This window comes from Myotis daubentonii, chromosome 5 (assembly GCF_963259705.1).
Source record: "Myotis daubentonii chromosome 5, mMyoDau2.1, whole genome shotgun sequence".
Taxonomy (NCBI): domain Eukaryota; kingdom Metazoa; phylum Chordata; class Mammalia; order Chiroptera; family Vespertilionidae; genus Myotis; species Myotis daubentonii.
The window spans coordinates 52,444,036-52,462,868 of record NC_081844.1 but is presented as its reverse complement, the minus strand read 5'-3'; positions in this window follow the sequence as shown (position 1 = coordinate 52,462,868).

The window sequence follows — 18,833 nt, the reverse complement described above, 5'->3', positions numbered from 1 at the left end:
GTATCAGGGTTTTCAATACTGTTTTGGTGACCATTTGTTCTTAGCAGGCTTTAGTTTCATAATTTTTATAATTGTACTGCTTTGCTAATTCATGCTCAGCTTTGCTCCATGATATCACAGATTTGTCCTAAAGATTTTGGCAGTCAGTATAAACTGAGGGAGATGCAATTTGTTCAATCCAGAAAGAAAATTTCCCAATAGATTATCAAAAGAATATTGTGCAGGGTCATGAACAAGTGTTTTAAAAACAATTTTGGAATAGAAATAAATTTATTTGCTCATGCTTATAGTTATAGTTTCAAACAATCAGACAGAAATAAAGGTCCAACTAAATTATGCTTGCGGAGGTTAGGGAAATAATTATCTTTGAAAAGAAGGGTGGTAAATGGAAGAGGCCAGAGGTGGGCTCCTGAGGGTGTTGGTAAGATTTTGTTTCTTGATTTGAGTGCTGGCACAATGGCTATGTCCACTTTTCATAAACACGTTCCCTTATTGTACATGTTGTACATGCTTCTGTATGAATATTACCCTTCAAGAAAAAGTTTAAAATAACCAAAAAGTAAGCAATCTCTCTTAAGTTAGAAATGAATCAACAAGATAAAAAAATTATAAAACAAAAATAAAAGAGAAAGAAGTATAATAGAAGGCACTGAAATCTATTAAAAGCAAAACTACAGGAATTAGATATCATGGTATTTGACACATTGTAGGTGTCACTAAATACTTGTGGAATCAATGAACAAATGAATATTTCTTTTAAAATCTTCCCCCAGTCAACTCTTCAAGCACCTTATTTCAAACACTCTTTTAGAAGCTCCTTTCAATTGTTTTATCCACATAAAACATTTTCTAATTCAGTATTAAAAGATCGTCAGTTTTCTTGTTATATACATTTTTTTTTCCAATCACACATTTATAGCATACAATGTGAGACAGGCAACTGGAATGATGATATAGCTGGAAATAATTTGACACAAAATGCTTCAAAGAATGAGACACCAATTCTCCAATTTACAAATTTAAAAGGTTCAAAGAGCCTCTTATTTTTACTTAGTCCAGTGTGACACATAGGCAAATAACTGCTGATGCCATCTGTTGGTGATAGGCAGATTTGACTTTTTAAAAATTCCCACGAATGGGCTCTTATTTGGTTTTACAAAGGTTTGAAAATTCAGGTTTATAATAAGAGTGGCTTTTGTGGGCTAAATGGTGCCAACACCCTAGAATTCATCAGTAAACATGGGCAGAAGCTTTTATTAGTCAAGCAAAACAATTCAAAATTATTTATTCATATAATAAAATATATGATACTAGTGGCCCGGTGCTCGAATTCATGCACATTGAAAGGAAATTAATTAGAAGAAATATTTTATTATCGCTATTCACCCTTTCTCTCTAATAGAAGTGTCAACCAAATTCATGATTGACAGATAAAAATACACATGTGCAATTGGTGCCAGAGAGAGCTTTATATATATAGATAAACTTGCTTAATTAGACCTGCTTTCTGATTTAGCTAAGCTTTTTCCAGCCCAGTGAAGCACCCAACTTCTCTTTCAGGTAATTGTAAGCAAGATAGTAGTAAATATCAACACGAAGCAGATTATTATTGTAGATCATGCAGGGAGAACAAAGGGTAAAATATTTAACTGCAGCAGTGTTTGACTATATTCTGTGCAGTGAGAAAACCTGAAGTCATTTTCAAGGTCCATCATTTCTTACTTCTTTTAGGTGGGGTCAAGTTTCTAAGCTTTCTAAATCTCTGTTTTCCAGCTAATGAAAAGAAAATAGATTCCACCAAGTCTCCTATCTACCTACTGCAGGACTCTGTGAGGATCAAATGAGATGAGGCACGAGAAAAGGCTTCACAGACATTTGGTTAAAGTGTAAAATGTTTGCACCTGGCTATAAAGCAAGATGTGTTCCTGGGCTGAAGAAACTCCAGGGAGGCTAGTCACTAGGAAGAAGAAGCTGGATGTTGCTATGTGACGTCATTACCTGGCGCTCCCAGCCACTGTTTCCAGGCTGGGCTGCGCTGTGGGCCACATTTTGTGCCATGGGGTCTTGGCAGCATTAGCTGTGATTTGGTGGGGTATCACTCCAGGGTGGTGGTGGGATCTGTGTCCCACTTGGGGGAAGCCGAGTGTTGCTTTGTGGTGACAGGTCCGTGGTGCTGTTTATTATTATATGGTCTGTTGCTAGGGAGAGGAAGCCGGGCATTGCTATGTGACATCATTTCCCAGTGCCCTCAGCCACTGTTTCCGGGCTGGGCTGTGGGCTGCATTTTGCGCCATGGGGTCTTGGCAGCGTCGGCTGCAATTTGGTGGGCTGCTGCTCCGGGGTAATGGCGGGGCCTGTGTCCCACTTGGGGGAAGCCGAATGTTGCTTTGTTGGCACCAAGTCCACAGTGCCATTTCTTTGTAAATGGCCAGTGTGCATCACAGCAGCTCCTGTGTTGAGAGTCTGCCCCCTGGTGGTCAGTGCACGTCATAGCAACCAGTCGGACACAGCATATTAACCATATATATATATATATATATATATATATATATATATATATATATATATATATGAATATCTTGTTTAATCTCTTTCTCTAGATCTTTACCTTAATGAGGAAGATGGAATTAATAAGAAATGGGTTTGACTCCATTATATCTTTCAGGAAGCCCTCCATGAATATTACTTCTCTCAACTAAGCTTCTGATTCAATGACTTTGAGTTTGGGGTTATATTCACTGGTAAATACCTGGAGTGCAGTTGCTGGTTATGTTAGAAGTTTTATGATTATGTTGCCGGAAACACTGAATATCAGACTGACATCCATGTAAGGAATGTTAAGGAGCATGACACAGTTCTTAAAATCTAATCTTAATAAGAAAAGTGGCTGTGGTAATGTAGTAAATTCATATTCTCCCCATTTGAGAGTTCCAGTATTTTTCTCTCTGTGGCCTGACTGATTTAAATTATATCTGAAGAATCTACATTGTGAAAACAGCTCTTTATCAGGCAATATTTAATTTCCTCCTTGGTTCAATATCCATAAAGTGGATAATAGTGATAGCTTAGGGAAATTATGAGCTTCCATTAAAATATATCAGTAAGAAAAGTAAGCAAGAGGAAAACAATCACCTCAGGGAAGTGTCATTTTATTTCCATTATTCCTGACTCTCATTGCTTTGAGTTTGACTCAATTAAAATGAACCACCCAACAAACAAAACACCTACTGAGAACCTACTGTATTAAGCCCTCACGTGCTGAGGAGGGTGCAAGAGTAGTTCAGAGTATATACTTTCCATGGTTAATAAGTTTCCATATCCTGGGGGAGGCAAGTACACTATGTGGAATGGACAAATATGCCATACAATGGGTCTCTAGGAACATGAGTGCTATTGAACTTCAATTACACTATAAAGAGGGAACAAGAAGGGAGGTCCTGGTCAGATACATTTAGGAAACACTGGGTTAATTGAGTTTAAGTTAACTAGGTATGTTCATGTCAAGAATTTTCATCACATAGAATATGCTAATATTAATCATGAATTTCCAAGATAGAGAGAATATTGTATTTTCCAATTTTTGTGTCTTAGAAACCTTTGGTCAGAGAATATCCAAGTGGAGAACTTAACATTGACAAATGTTGCAACTCAGGATGTAACAGCAAATTGCAGGGGAGATAACATAGAATTCGGATTTAGAGGACCTGGATTTAAATCGTGACTTTTCTAATTTCTAACTCTCTGAATTTGAGAAATATTATTGCAGGGTTTTAGTAAAGTAATAAACTATTTTAGGTGGTTTTCTTTTTCAGTGGTGCATTGGAGCTGGCTCCAGAATTTTTTGACCTAGTTGTTGAACACAGACATTATTAAAAATTAATATATATATTAACTATTTAATATTAATTAACCAGTACCAACATATTGTGAAGCTGGGTTTTAATGGTTTCTATGATGAAAAACAAGTGTGAAAAGAAAATTTATGAGGAGCAGAAAATGAGGATGTTAGTGTCCATCATAACTCCACGTGCTAAGAAGCTGCATGACACCCACCAGGCTTATACATCTCCTTATATGTCATAATGGCTGAGATTGAAATATTACTTTCACCTTTCAAATTATATATATTTTAAAAAAACAACTGCTAAGTTAAAAACCTCATTAAGCTGTCTAGATCTAACAAACTCTTACATGTTTCTTTTGACTTGGGTGAAGAGGGCATGAAAAATTACTGAGCACCAAGAAAATTTGAAAACCTCTGCATTATCTTAAATTAGTGTTCCAATTTCAATCTTTTAGGTCAAATTCGAAAAATTGAGATCATTTGAGAATACCTCTATTTCTCTAAATTGTCAAACATTTGTGGATTGATCCCTTTCAAGTTGACTGTAATTTACTACATGTAATACATCTATTACAAGTAAGGCCTCTTTTCTTTTTATCCCCTTCCCGCCTTTCCCTCCTCCCTCCCCCAGCTCCATCTCCTGCTTCTCCCCTTGTCTCTGGTGTGTGTGAGTTTCCTTTTGTGTTGACTAGTATGACTGAGTAAAATATTTGTAATTCTGGGTCACTAGATAAGGGAATGATCTAGATGCATTTTCCCATGTGTTAATTAGAGCTGAAATCCTATTAAATTGAGAAAGTGTACACTTACCACCTTTCCCTGGTGAGCTCTATCCTTTTAGTTGCCATATTCCCAATGAATGTCAGTTATCATTGAATAATTCATTTAGATTCAAAATGAAGAATAGGCCTTCAAATAATTAGCTATTCAGGGCAATGAACAGAAACTTTAGTTTATATTTTCCAAAAATTATTTGATTATACTTAATCATCTGACTGCAATCATCCTCTTAGCATCTGTTACCAACAAAGGTAATAATCACCACGTGTTTTCTCGTTTCTACCTTCAAAGTGACAGGGTAAAGAAAATACTTTCCAGAAGATACCAGAAAACACCATCCTTTGCTGTCCTTCTCAAGGAATCCCTACTTGGATCCCTTTCCTCCTTTCCTCCCTTCTAAGTCTAGAATAGAATCTTCACCCACAGTCCATGCCCGAACCCATTGGTCCTTCCAACAGAACATGTCTTTGCTATCCCATTATCCACATGCCTGTGCTATCCCTAACTGTACCATATTTCACTCGCACATATCATTTTCTCTGTCTTTGTCCTCTGTGGTTATCATCACTTCCTCCAGATGTCTTAGAAAAATGGAGTGAAGAAATGGAAGTGATACCAAATGATTATTTACTCTGAAATTCAGCTTACTACTTTCCCTTCCTTCCCTTCCCTTCCCTTCCCTTCCCTTCCTTCCTTCCTTCTTCCCCCCTCCTCCCTCCCTCCCTCTTTCTTTCTTTCTTTCTTTCTTTCTTTCTTTCTTTCTTTCTTTCTTTCTTTCTTTCTTTCTTTCTTTCTTTCTTTCTTTCTTTCTTTCTTCTTTCTTTCTTTTCTTTCTTCTTTCTTTCTTTTCTTCTTTCTTTCTTTCTTTCTTTCTTTCTTTCTTTCTTTCTTTCTTTCTTTCTTTCTTTCTTTCTTTCTTTCTTTCTTTCTTTCTTTCTTTCTTTCTTTCTTTCCTACATTCTCTAAGTTTCCAAAAGTTTCCCTTACTCTTAAACACATACTTTAAGGCAAATATATTTTTGGAGCTAATTAAGAGATAAATATCCAAAAGTGAGACCCAATGAAGCCTACTGTGGCCAAATAGTGAGGACCCGTAAGTCAAGGCTGTGTGGTTCTTAAATCTGAAAAACATATGTTAAGATGTGATCAGAACATATGAGATGCCAAATGGCTCTGGGAGAGGTAAGAGGAAACGTGTATTTATTTCGGTAAGTTTGGGACACTTTAACATTATGTTACCTTGAACTGGCTGTAATCTGGACAACTACTCAATAAAGCACCCTCAATTATGTTCTGCCTGCCTATAAGGCTTTGATTTTAGCTTTCCCCTTCCTAATCAAAAATCCATTTCCATAGAAACACAAATAGCAAGAGCATCCTGAAAGCAATTTGTCTGCTTCTGTTTCCTTTTAAATGGAAACAGAATTTACAGCAGTCAAAATAAAAGCTTTACTAAGTAATATTTTCAAATGCATCCTTCAACATTAACCCTCTCAACTTATAAAGTAGCTACTGGTAGCTGAGAATTTGAAGCACAACAAGGCAATTTTATGCCTGGAGCAAATTATAAGGCCTGCACTTAAGCTAACATAGGCTTCTGACCTTGAAATGCATGCTGGTATCATCCACCTTCCAAAAAGCTGTGTACCTTAGTTATCCCAGCAAAAGAAGAAATATTGATGCCTAGTTGGTGCTTAATAGATGAATATCTGAATTGATCACCTTGAACCCCCACCTTGTTGGGGATTTCCTCTCTCAATGTTAAGAACTGTTCAGGTCGCTTAGCAGGTGCTCAGGTGGCTGAAGAGTATATGAGGGCCTCATGCAGTTGGCCCAACTGTACCAGTTGGCTGGAGCCACTGTGACCTCTCAGACGAATACTCCATCTCCTTTATACTGGAACTGCATTGCAATGTGATTTTTTGCTACCACTTCAGATTTAGGGGTGCCTCATTTCAGCCAGTAGATGATTTGCTCCACTTCCAGACAGCTGAGGCCCCCAGTGGAAGCCATTTTTCTTCCCAAGCATTTCTCTGCCTTTAGTCATCATGGGATTAACAGAACATGTTGAAACATTGATTTTTTTATTAACACCCTCTGGTGTCTCTGATGAGACTACAGTGTTTGAGCAGTGACAATAGAAATGGTGAAATGATGGCCCTTTAGAGTCTTTTTTTGCAGAAAAGGCAGTGTGAAGATTTGGTGACAGTAGGCATTCTACCTGGGTGACACCTGCTTGTTCACCCCCAATAGGAATGCACCGAAGTATGGAGGTGCCATTCAGACAGGCTAAAGCCATCAACTTTGAAAAAAAATTTTTTTTCTTTGTGTAGGGTTAGATTTTTCTGGAGACTGATTATAGCACTGCAGTTTGATCCCATCATATTCCATGATATTCTGCACCACCTGTTTTTTCCTTCTGTTAAGAAGCAGTTCTAAAGGAGCTGCCAATGCATGGAATTGTCCAGCCAGAGGATGGTGTTGTGGTTTCATATCACAAGTAAACTCCAGTCAGTTCGTCAGAGGTGGTTTCTGGGCCCCGCCGGAAAGGCGGTCATGATTCATCACAAGGACCTGCCTTGGAAGAGGGAGGGTGTGTTGGTGCTCCGGGAAAGCATTTTATTCTCCTACCATACACCTTTGTCACTAACTTTTCTGACCGAACGCCCGGAGACCCATTTCCCCTTGCATCTTAGCACAGGTAGACTGTGTCAAATGCATGTGAGCACCTTGTTATAAAAGAATTCATACACGAAGTGGCAAAGGTGACATGTAAGATTCTGCCTCCCCTGTCTGACTCCTGGAATCTCTCTTCAAAGCCAATGTTAGCCCATCTTTGCCTGTCCTTCCAGAGAAACGCCGGAATAGGATTTAAGTCAACATTATTCTCTGAGCCTTTTGCAAGTTGCCAGGAGCTGTGAAATGACGCACATGGTTTCTGCCCACAGGAAGCACACAACCTGGCTGATAAAAATAATCCGCTGATAAGGTGCAGAGGGAAGCCTAGAGGGAGCAGGGCAGCTGGTGACGGCTGTGCTCTGATGCTAGATGATTCACAGAAGCCTTTAGGCTTGGTACGCCCCACTCTTTCCTCTTCTGAGGCCAAGGAATTTCCATTCTCTCTTCCTCAGAGCCACCCCTCGTAGAGGAGGAGATGGTTGCTGAGCAGTTCGCACACAGTCACCAGTGCGATCTTCACTGTGCACGGACTTTGTAAAGCTCAGACCATCACATGCCATACCAGAAACAATCGAGTACTGATCTCTGTCCAGTTTCAGACACCCCCCCCCCGCCCCGCCTTCTTCTTTCTTTTTATTTCTGTTTAATCACTTGACAGGTCTGGGGTGCTACCTTCTAAGAACAGAGTCTTAGGGAAGAGGAGACACTTAAGAGCATTTACACAGGCCTGGTGTTGGCACATCCTCAGGTTCAGAGAAGGGCCACCTTGAATGCAGAGTATAATGTGCACAGGAAGGGGTTCAGATGGACTAAAAATGTGGCTTTTTTACACTCCTCCCAGTGAACGCCACATGCTCATAGTCACTTCATCTGATCTGACACATGTTATGTGTCTCATCCCTTGATGGACCGAGTAGTTCTCTGCCACAGTCTGCAGCCTCTGCCTCTGTTAGCCATCCTGCAAGCAGCCAACACAGATCAGAAGGGCAGCAGGGTAGAGTACAGCTGTGGATTCATAAAAATTTATAGCCATGACTATAATGTGATGCAAACTTGAGCATATTACTGTCAGCTGATTACTGTATTATTTTGGTCAACATCATGTCTATGAAAATTCAGTCTTTAACAGCATTACAAATTTTATTAGAGAATAAGCTGCTTAGCTTCCTTTGTAGGCTAGGGTATGGGCAAAGGAAAGTAATCATGAGCCCTCAGCTTACTCGAAATAGCATTATTACTTTTGAGTCTAGCAAAAAAGACTGTCGATCCTTATGTACTTTACTTTGATTAATTATATTGCTGAAGGTCACTTACCTGAATCCTTGCCATTTTTTAAAATTACACTTCAGCTACTTGTGTAATGAGGGAGAAAAACGCATAGCATTTCTCATGCTTGCCTGGTTAGTGTTTGTCGAGTATAAAAATGGGTGCTTGCTCTCTTTCTTTGAGGTAGATGGCCCTCTGGTAGAATTATTCACCTAATTTATGACATTCACTTCCTGATGCTCAAAGCCAGGTGATTATCAAGTCAGGATGATCTGTGAAATAATTTTAGAAGTAATTTCAGTGGAACAATTCTACAGATAAAGAAGGTCCCGACTGGGGCAGGTAAGAGATCAACCAAAGGACTTGTATGCATGCATATGAGCATAGCCAATGGACACAGACAGTAGGGGCGTGAGGGCATGTACTTGGGGCAGGGTTGTGGGGGCAGGGAGAGTGGCCGGGGAGAGGTCAATGGAGGAAAAGGAGCCTTATGTAATACTTTAACAATAAAGAATTTAAATTAAAAAACACACACACAGAAGGTTCCGACAGAGGCATGAGTTGTCAGAGAGACGCAGAGCTGAAACTGCCCTAGAGATTATTCATGCGTATTTTCTGAGCAACAGTTATTAAATTTTTTCATGTGGTTCAACATTTATTAAATTTTTATATGGTTCAAAGCAGCCTGACAGTTTGACCTCTTCTTATCGTGTTGGTTTCTATTCCCAGGGTATATCTGTGTCCAGGGAAGTCACAATGCGGAGCTGTCTGTCTGGGTATTCACATGTGCCAGAGAACAAAATGTTGAATCGATTGGACTCTTGATAATGCTTTATTATCAGTCTGTCCTCTGCCCAGAATTGTGTAACGCTTTTGATGATGTACCTTGCAAGAGACATGATCTTTTGCAGGCCCCTTGGGGGTGGCTTCATAGTGTGGAACTGTAATTCACTAAGGAGTAAAGGAACAATTGGATTCCATTACTTGAAAAGTCCAATATTGGGCAGAAGTAAGTGAAATAAAGGGCAATTTATTTCAATGTCCCCCTCACCAGACTTAAGTTAGCCTTAACCTGGAAACAAAGTCCAGATCAGGGATCTTTAGGTCAGTGGGCTTCGTAAAGCTAGTGCTGGGGTTCTGGAGCTGTGCTTGGGGTCTTAGGAAGCCTGATGGGAATCATACATGTATCCCCATTTGGGCTGATTCACTAAAGTTTCCGGGTTCTGAGCTTTGGGCTGGTGTAGCGTTGGTGATCTCTGGTTCCTCTCATGTACTTTTATGTATGTCAATTTTGCTCAAGAAATAATTGCAAAATATTTTTTTCTTGAAATGTATTTGATAGACATATAGAGTTCATATGGAGAAAATTATTTAAAGGGATCCTTGGTGGGAAATAGTTGAGTCCTTGACCCATAACATCTGCTTTGGTGATGGTGATGAATGAACTGTTCTCTGAGATCTGGCCAGTTCAAAGGGCCACAGGGTTCTCACAGGTTGATCTAATTGAGGTTTAGTTAAGAGGACTGATTGTATTTCAGATTGGACTTTGAACTTGGCCTCTTTGTCAAGAGGAAGCAAATCTGAGCATACTACTTTCACAACTGCACCCCGAAAGGGTTTGGGAGCAAGGTTCTAAGACAACTTGTCTTCTCTCACCTCCTGGAGCTCCCACCAGCACTGCAGGTCTCCCCACGCTGAGCCCCTCCCCCCTCTCCCCAGAGCTGGCATTGCCCTGAGAAACCTGCCCAGCATTTACTGTGGCCATTTTTTAACACTCAGGCTGCAGCCAAGGACAAAGGTGATCAAATTCATCTCTGGCAAATGATCAAGCTCATTTTTTTAATTTTAGTAGATTATCAGGAAGAATTTTGTTTATGAGTTTAAATAGACTAAATTAAAGCATTAGACACTTGGTTATAAAACTAACAGTGATGCTAGTTGGAAGTTATATTTTGGTGAAACTACACTGAGAAACATTACATACCACCTGCAGCTTCTGAGATTTGTAATCTTAGCCCCACTGTATATAAATGATACCAAATTATAATTTTCTCACTTAGGTTCCTTTTGTTTTAATTTAACTATACAAAGATGTAACATAGAATGTTAAAAAAATGTTGCCATTTTTACTTCTTATTTTTTAAAATAAAAAATACACATCCTATCTAATAAAAGAGAAACATGGTAATTAGCTGTACCTCCGCTACCCTTCCCATTGGCTAATCAGGGCAATATGCAAATTAACTGCCAGCCAAGATGGCGGCCAGAAGCCAGGCAGTTTGAAGCGAACATGAGGCTTGCTTGCTTCAGTGACAGAGGAAGCTAACGTTCCCTGCCTGCCATTGCTGGCCTCTGAGCTTGCAGTTTGAAACATTGTTACAAATATAGAAGCTAAACAAAACCCCAGAAACCTGCTTTCAGCCAGCTGGGATTTCAGAGCTGGAGTTGAAACAGTGTTTCGATTATAGAACCCAAACAAACCAGATACCTGCTTTCAGCAGCTGAGACCTAAGAGCTGGAGCCAAGCCTCAGAGCTAAAGCTGGCCCAGAATTAAAAAAAAAGAAAAAAGGAGCGGTTGGGAGCTTCAGTCACCCGCCAGCCTGAAAACAGCCCTCAGCCCCTCACCCAGACTGGCCAAGCACCCCAGTGGGGACCCACACCCTGAAGGGGGTGTGACCAGCTGCAAACAGCCATCATCCCCTCATCCAAGCTGGTCAGGCACCCAAGCGGGACCCCCACCCTGATCCAGGACACCCTTCAGGGCAAACCAGCTGGCCCCCACACATGCACCAGGCCTCTATCCTATATAGTAAAAGGGTAATATGCCTCCCAGCACTGGGATCAGCAGAACCGAGAGGCCTCCCGGCACCGGGATCAGCGTGACAGGGGGCAGCGCCCAAACCCCTCTGATTGCCCTGCGGCTCTGTGTGTGACAGGGGCGAGGCCACAACCTCCCTATCGGCCCTGCTCTGTTCCTGACAGGGGAAGGCACCCCAACCCCCTGATCAGCCCTGCTCTTTGCCTGATAGGGGGGAGTTCCCCAACCCCCTGATTGCCCTGTGGCTCTGTGTGTGACAGGGTGCGGCGCCCCAACCCCCTGATCGGCCCTGCTCTGTGTATGACAGGGTGCGGCGCCCCCCCTCCCCCCCTCCCACGGGCCCTGCTCTGTGTGTGACAGGGGGCAGCGCCCCAACCCCCTGATCGGCCCTGCTCTGTGCATGACAGGGGGTGGCGCCAACCTCCCCATCGACCCTGCCTTGAGTGTGACAGGGGGCGGTGCCCCAACCCCCCAATCGGCCCTACCCTTGCCAGGGTCCAGCCCCAGCGGGTCCAGGGGTCCCCAAAGGCGTGGACGGAGTCGGCGAAGAAGGAATGACGCAGAGGCAGCGTTCAGGTGATCATCATAGCCGGGTTCGCTTGTCAGGGTCTCCAGCCAAGTTCTGGTCTGGATCTCCAGAGAGGTTCTGCTTCTGATTTCCAGCGAGGTTCTGTAGCCATGTTCCCTCGCTAGGTTCTCCAGCCAGGTTCTGTCCAGGCTCTCCAGTCAGGTTCAGTGTCCAGGTTCCAGTCAGGTTCTCCTGCCAATCTCTGTAGTCAGGTTCAGTCCAGGATCCCTTGCCATGTTCTCCCGCTAGGCTCTGTCTCTAGGCTCCAAGGCCAGTCCCTCTCCAGGATCCTCCGGCATGCTCTCTCCAGCGAAGTTCTTCTGTCTCTAGAGAACGTTCTGTGTAGGTTCTGTGCCTAGGCTCTGTCTCTCTTGGTCCTGTCTTCCAAGCCCTGTCTTCTTAGTTCTGTGTTCTGAGTTCTGAGTGTTTCTGTCTTGTTACAACTGTATTTATACCAGTTGATTCAATCCTATCAATCTCTATTACAAAGGTTAGGGCGTTTCTTATCTCCATTCCAGGGAGAAAAGATTATGTAGTTTAAGCATGATTGTTCGTAGTTAAAGGGATTAATTACCCGCCTGGCACTTAGTTGAGGGGTTTTATTCCCTCCCTAACTTCAGGGGAAAATCCCTACCTGGGGATTCAACCTTTCTCGGAGAGGTGATTTTGGTTAAAACACAGCGCCAAGAAGGTGAGCAAACATATTAAGAACCGTATGCCATATATGCCAGGTCCCTTGAAACAGCAAGGATGGACTGGCTCCCGGCAACCCTGAGCATGACTGAGGGTGGCATCGCAACCTCCCGATGTGCCCTGCTCTGTGCATGACAGGGGGTGGCGCCCCAACTCCCCAATCGGCCCTGCTCTGAGCCCGACCAGGGGCTGCACCTAGGGATTGGGCCTGCCCTCTGCCACCCGGGAGCAGGCCTAAGCCAGCAGGTCGTTATCTCCCGAGGGGTCCCAGACTGTGAGAGTGCACAGGCCAGGCTGAGGGACCCCCTCCTCCCCCCCCCCCGCCTCCGAGTGCACAAAGTTTTGTGCACCGGGCCTCTAGTTAAGTATAAAGGTGAAGTTCTGTTTTCCTTCCTCAAACCCATTATAATCATTTTCTTCTTAGAAAAAATCACATCAGGAATTTAAAATGTTTTTCCAGTTCATTTTAGTCTTTGAACTACTTATATGTGGTACTGTTTTCAATGTGTTTAACGTTTTTCATGGGCTGTATCACATTATTTTATAACTTGCTTTTTAAATTCTGCATTATTTATTCATCCAACAAATATGCATTTTGCATCTATAACAATATGTGCAATATCCTAGGTGTTAAGGCTAGAGATTAACAAAACAGTAAAAATTAACCTGCCCTTATGGAGTTTACATATTAGTTGGGAAGAGACAGCCAAGTAAAGAAGTAAGATGTGTATTATGTTAGATGGTGAGAGTATTATGGAAATAAAGTTAGAAAGCAGAATGCAGAAGAAAGGGCTTAGGTAGCCCTGGGCAAAATGAGATGAGTCCTGTGGGTGGCAAGGGTAACAGGAGTGACAAGGCTGGGTGTTGCTTGTAAGTAAAAGCCTGGGAAGAGGACCAGGTAGGGGCCTTTGTAAGATCTATTTGTTGATATATATGAACCTGGTTCATTGGCATGAACTACTGTAGACCATACCATCATGAAGATAAATCACATTTTATTTAATTATTTCTAAATTGATAACTATTAGGTTGTTTCTATCTATTTGTTTCTACTGTTGACCATGTTACGGTGAACATCCTTGTTCATGTGTCCTTGTGCTCATGTGCAAGGGTGTTCCTGGGCCTAGAAGTGGAAGGGCTCACATTTTTGTCATGCGCACGTTCAGTTGTGTATACACTGATCAATTGTTCCTCAAAGCCCGTTTACATTCTCTTGCAACACACAAGTTAACACACGTGGCACAAGCACTTGTTTTCTTGCAGCCTTGCCAACACTAGCATTGTCAGATGTAACTTTGGCCCTCAGGTGGGTGCAAAGTGGGGCTTTATTGCTTTGATTTGACTTCTCAGCACACCAGTGAAGTCATGCATTTTCCATTTATTTGTTGGCCGTCGCGCTGACTGTTGTATAAATCACCTTTCATTTGCCCACTTTCACCCTTATAGTATTTGTCTTCTGAGTAATTTCCATCGGTTTCTTACATATTCTGGATGAAGTCTTTGTAATGCACTCTGTACATGCATCTCTAAGTCTGCCCCTTGTAATTTATCTTTGTCTTCTGCTATGCTTATTTATACTCAGGTTTGACATTTTGATCTAGTCCAATTTACTAATCTTTTATTTTATAACTGAAACTTTCAATGTCTCAAAAAATCCTTCAATACCCCTATGTCACAAAGATATCTATCTGTCTATCTATCTATCTACCCATCCATCCATCCATCCATCCATCTATCTCACCTAGAAGTCAAGGTTTGATTTACATATTTAGGTCATTGTGGATGCTGTGGTGCATAGCTCCGGGTCTGTCTCAAGGGCATTCTCCTGCTGTCAGAAACATTGTCTTCTGTTCCACAACTTGCCCAAGATTCAGCTCCCTTTTTATAGACAACCCTGTATTCATTACAAATTCATGCAGAAGGACAAAAGTCTGGCCCCTGACCTCAATTTGGGACTTCTCTAAAGGACCAGACCAGTTTCTAAACTCTCAGCAGAATTGACTCAAGACCTCTGTTACGGTGTATCAAAGCCCAGTTGCTGTCTCTGCCAAATTTTGCTTCCTTCCCTCATTTATCCAAATTGCTCACCAATGAGCCAGCTGCCTGCTAATCTCCACTTCAGAGTCTGTTTTCCAGAGAAGCTGATCTGTGACAATTGGCATAAGACATGGTCATGGGAAACAGATTCTAAAATGGATTTTTGGAGCTGAATTACCCACTACCTGCTTGGCAATGATGATGCATGTAATAGGTGAAATAGCGATAAATCCTGGCATGCGGCATCCCAGTGACTTTTAAAACTATCACTTGAGGATGGGGAACTGAGATACCATACTGTTGGAAGAAAATGCCCTGGTGGGTGCCACAGGGTAATGGGGAATGAAAGTGCTATAGTACTGAGATTAATCTGACTAGCCATAGATTAAAATGAGAACGTACTCACAAGGAAAGCTTATAAAATAATTCATACAAAGCTACCCATGTTAATCTTAATAAATGTTAAACCCAGCTTGTTACTCTAACCTGACTTTCCTCGCAAAGTTAGAGGTTACATGTTAAAAGTCTTTTGGTTTTTTTTAGAGTATATTTTACAGTTCAGGGGTTTTCCTGTGTGAACCTAGGAAGCAGCCTGGCCTCAAGGTCCACTGACACTGACTGCCCAGTCACAGGAACTCAACTGCAAAAAAATCCCAGGTGGCCAACTCAAGAATGGTGACCATAAAGATCCATACCAAGGCCTATGGGGAGTTGTCCTGCACATCCTACATCAAGTGTTATGCTAACTAACAAAATAACCTTCTTGATTAAATAACAAATAATGAATAATACTTCTCCCTAGGCCAGAAAACGGGCTATATGCCAGATTAGTAATGCCTGCCATAAATCGCTAACAGCTTTTTTGGGGGGAGCATATTCAGAAACTGGCTGTTCTGGATCCTGCTTGGGCTTGTGGTGGCTTGACCAGCAAGAACACTACCTGCATGTCCACAGCCCCCTCCCCCTGATTTTTTTGTTCTGCTTTCCATTTCCTTACTGATAAAACCCCTGCCTATACTGAGATGTTAAGATGGGCTTTGGGACTAGAGTCCCCAATTTTCTCAAGTGGTTGGCACTTGAATACACCTCTTTTTTTTTCTCACTAGCACCTGTCTCAGGAATTTATTTATTTATTTATTTATTTATTTGCAGCAGGCAGCTAGACCTGTGTTCAGTTTTAATATCTCAATTTCAACATTACAATTACAAAAATGTCAATATTACAAAAGAGGAAACTGAGGTACATAGAGATTATCATGTCCCAAACCACATAGCTATTGCATTCAAGGGCCAGGATTCAAACGTTGCAGCCCCACTCAGAGCCTTGTCACCTCCACACTATGCTGTAGCTCCAATATTGCCTGGGAATCACCAGTGAAGGCGAAGGGTGGAAAGAGAGGCTGGCAGTTACTTGACTGTGGCTTCTGGAGCCCGTGGCCAGGTTGTGTGGTGCTTCAGAGGTGTGGCGGTAGAAATGAGCAATAGGCTTGGCTTTGTATCACCTTTTGAGTTTGAGTTCTGACTGGCTACTAAATAACTTGGAGATTGGGAGCATTTGATCCCTGTATGTCGGAGTTTCTTCATCTATTAAAGGACAAAAATAATATCTTCTCTTCTGCACAGCCTTGAGGTGAGAGTCACACCCATATAATTAGTCTCAAGAAGCTTTGTAAACTTCAGTGTTTCATATTAAGGTAAGGTGATGAAATGCAAACAATGACAGATTAAAACCATAGCAGAGGCCCAGCCTTTTATTTTTTATTTTATTTTTATTATTGTTGTTTTTAAACATACCTGAGCATATGTTTAGAGAGTGAGAGTGAGAGAGAGTGGAGAGAGAGAGAGAGAGAGGAGAGAGAGAGAGAGAGAGAGAGAGAGAGACAGAGACAGAGAGAGACAGAGAGAGACAGAGAGAGACAGAGAGACAGAGAGAGACACAGAGAGAGAATCGATACATTGCCTCCTGTATGTGTCCCGACCAGAGATTGAACCCACAACCTTTTGATGTACAGGATGATGCTCCAACCAACTGAGCCACCTGACCAGGGAAAGGCCCAGATTTTTGGTTATCATTATTCCTAAGACTCTTTGATTAATAAGCATGTGGAAAAGAAACTCTCTTTCCAGACCAGTCCTTAGAGTTGAGAGATCTTTACAGTTTGAGGATCGCGCTCTCTGGTCTTCTGTTGGTGCCCGAGGAGTAGCCAAGCCCAGTTCAAATTAACTGACATTTAACAAAATTCTATCTTGAAAATTATTATTAGTTTTTGTGTGAAAAATGTTGGCAGAAGAAAAGTTGGTTTGGAGTCTATGCAGCCAATGGAACTCTCACCTCCACCTCAAGTCAATGGCTCGGCAAATCCTTAGAAGTCTGGCTGTGGCAGCAGCTGTTGCTTGGGTGAAGAGGCTCTGAAAAATTCACCCATCATGACAGCTCACTTTGAACTGTAATGCCAATCTTCAGCCAGGTGGGGTCCATCTTTTATGTCTGTGTCATACACAGTTCAAAGGCAAGAGGGAAGGGGAGAAACAATTTGATTTTAATTTCTATGTGCTTTGATTAGGGCATGGTGGAGGACTTTTTCCTGAACACCCTATTAGGATGGCTGGCAGATGTCTCCTTAACATTAGTACAGGAACTGATTAATTTAACATTTGTGCTAATTTAACATTTGCTCAGTTTGGGTAGCCTTGTTTTGACATGGTAGCAATGAAGGCTCTAAAGATCACTTTGAAGGAAAGTTGTTTTGGAATGTAGTGACAAGCTCATAAACTAAAGATCACAATTGACCAGTGAGCATTCACTTGTTTTTCTGCTTCTAGGCAGGCCAGGAACTGTATATTTGCAGCAGACCTTAATGCTGATGATTTAAACAATGAAAAACGTTTGTGTTTTTATTCCTGCATTCAGAGGCTGTGAAGAGTAAATGAAAAATTGTTGAGTGAGAAGTCTAGAACCTGAGGTCTTACCACCGTTCTATTCTAATGGGCCCCTTTACACCTACCTCTCTATCTCTTTCTTCTTAACTGTGTAAACCAAAATTAATTTTAGACTGTAATAAAGAATAAAAATATGTATTTGAGCAAAAGGAGTTGCAGCCCAGAAAACACAGATTCAGGTAGCAACCTAAATTGTGTTCCACTGAGACAAAGGGGAAAGTTCCCACCCAGATTCCCAATTAGGTCTCCTTTATGTAATTAGGAATCCAAATCTGTACTCTTCTTTTTTTATATATATATTTTATTGATTTTTTACAGAGAGGAAGGGAGAGGGATAGAGAGTCAGAAACATCGATGAGAGAGAAACATCGATCAGCTGCCTCCTGCACACTCCCGACTGGGGATGTGCCCGCAACCAAGGTACATGCCCTTGACCGGAATCGAACCTGGGACCTTTCAGTCCGCAGGCCAAGGCTCTATCCACTGAGCCAAACCGGTTAGAGCTGTACTCTTCTTATTGATCTAATCCCACAGTACTAACTGACTGGCATTTTTTGTCCTGATTGGTCATTACAGAGCAGTTCTGATTATATGGGTCAGGTTAGTTCCTGGTTGACTCAGCTGATGTAAATGAGCAGGTCATAGTGTGGGAAGTCCAGTCTAAACTTCCTCCTGGTATACAGAGTGTATGAGAAGCCTCTGTCAGCAAAGGCAGCTAGGTTCTAATCACTTAAATAATCTGGGCTTAGTTGACTATGGAGAGTCCCTCTCAGCAGATAAATTTCTTCTCATGGTTCACATCAAATGAATCTTTCTTCTTGGGGTCCAAAACTATCCTTTATAACAAAAGGGTAATTTGCAAATTGACTGAAGGGCAGAATGACCAGAAAGCCCACAGCCCCTCACCCCAGCTGGCCCCACCCCTGAGTGGGCACCAGGGAACCTGATCAGGGGTGGGGCTGGCCAGCAAACCACCCATGGCCCCTTGCCCCGGCCAGCCCCGCCAATGGCCCCTCACCCCAGCCGAGCCCCCCCCCCCCAATGGTCCCCATCATTCAGGCCAGCTGGACCCCACCATTGCACGAATTTGTGCACCAGGCCTCCACTACAATAGAAACCTACAGAAAGATTTCTGGGGCTAGTTGAAGAAATTCCTTTTCCAGGAGCTTTTTTAAAATTAGGTTTTACATATATATATTTTTGCCAT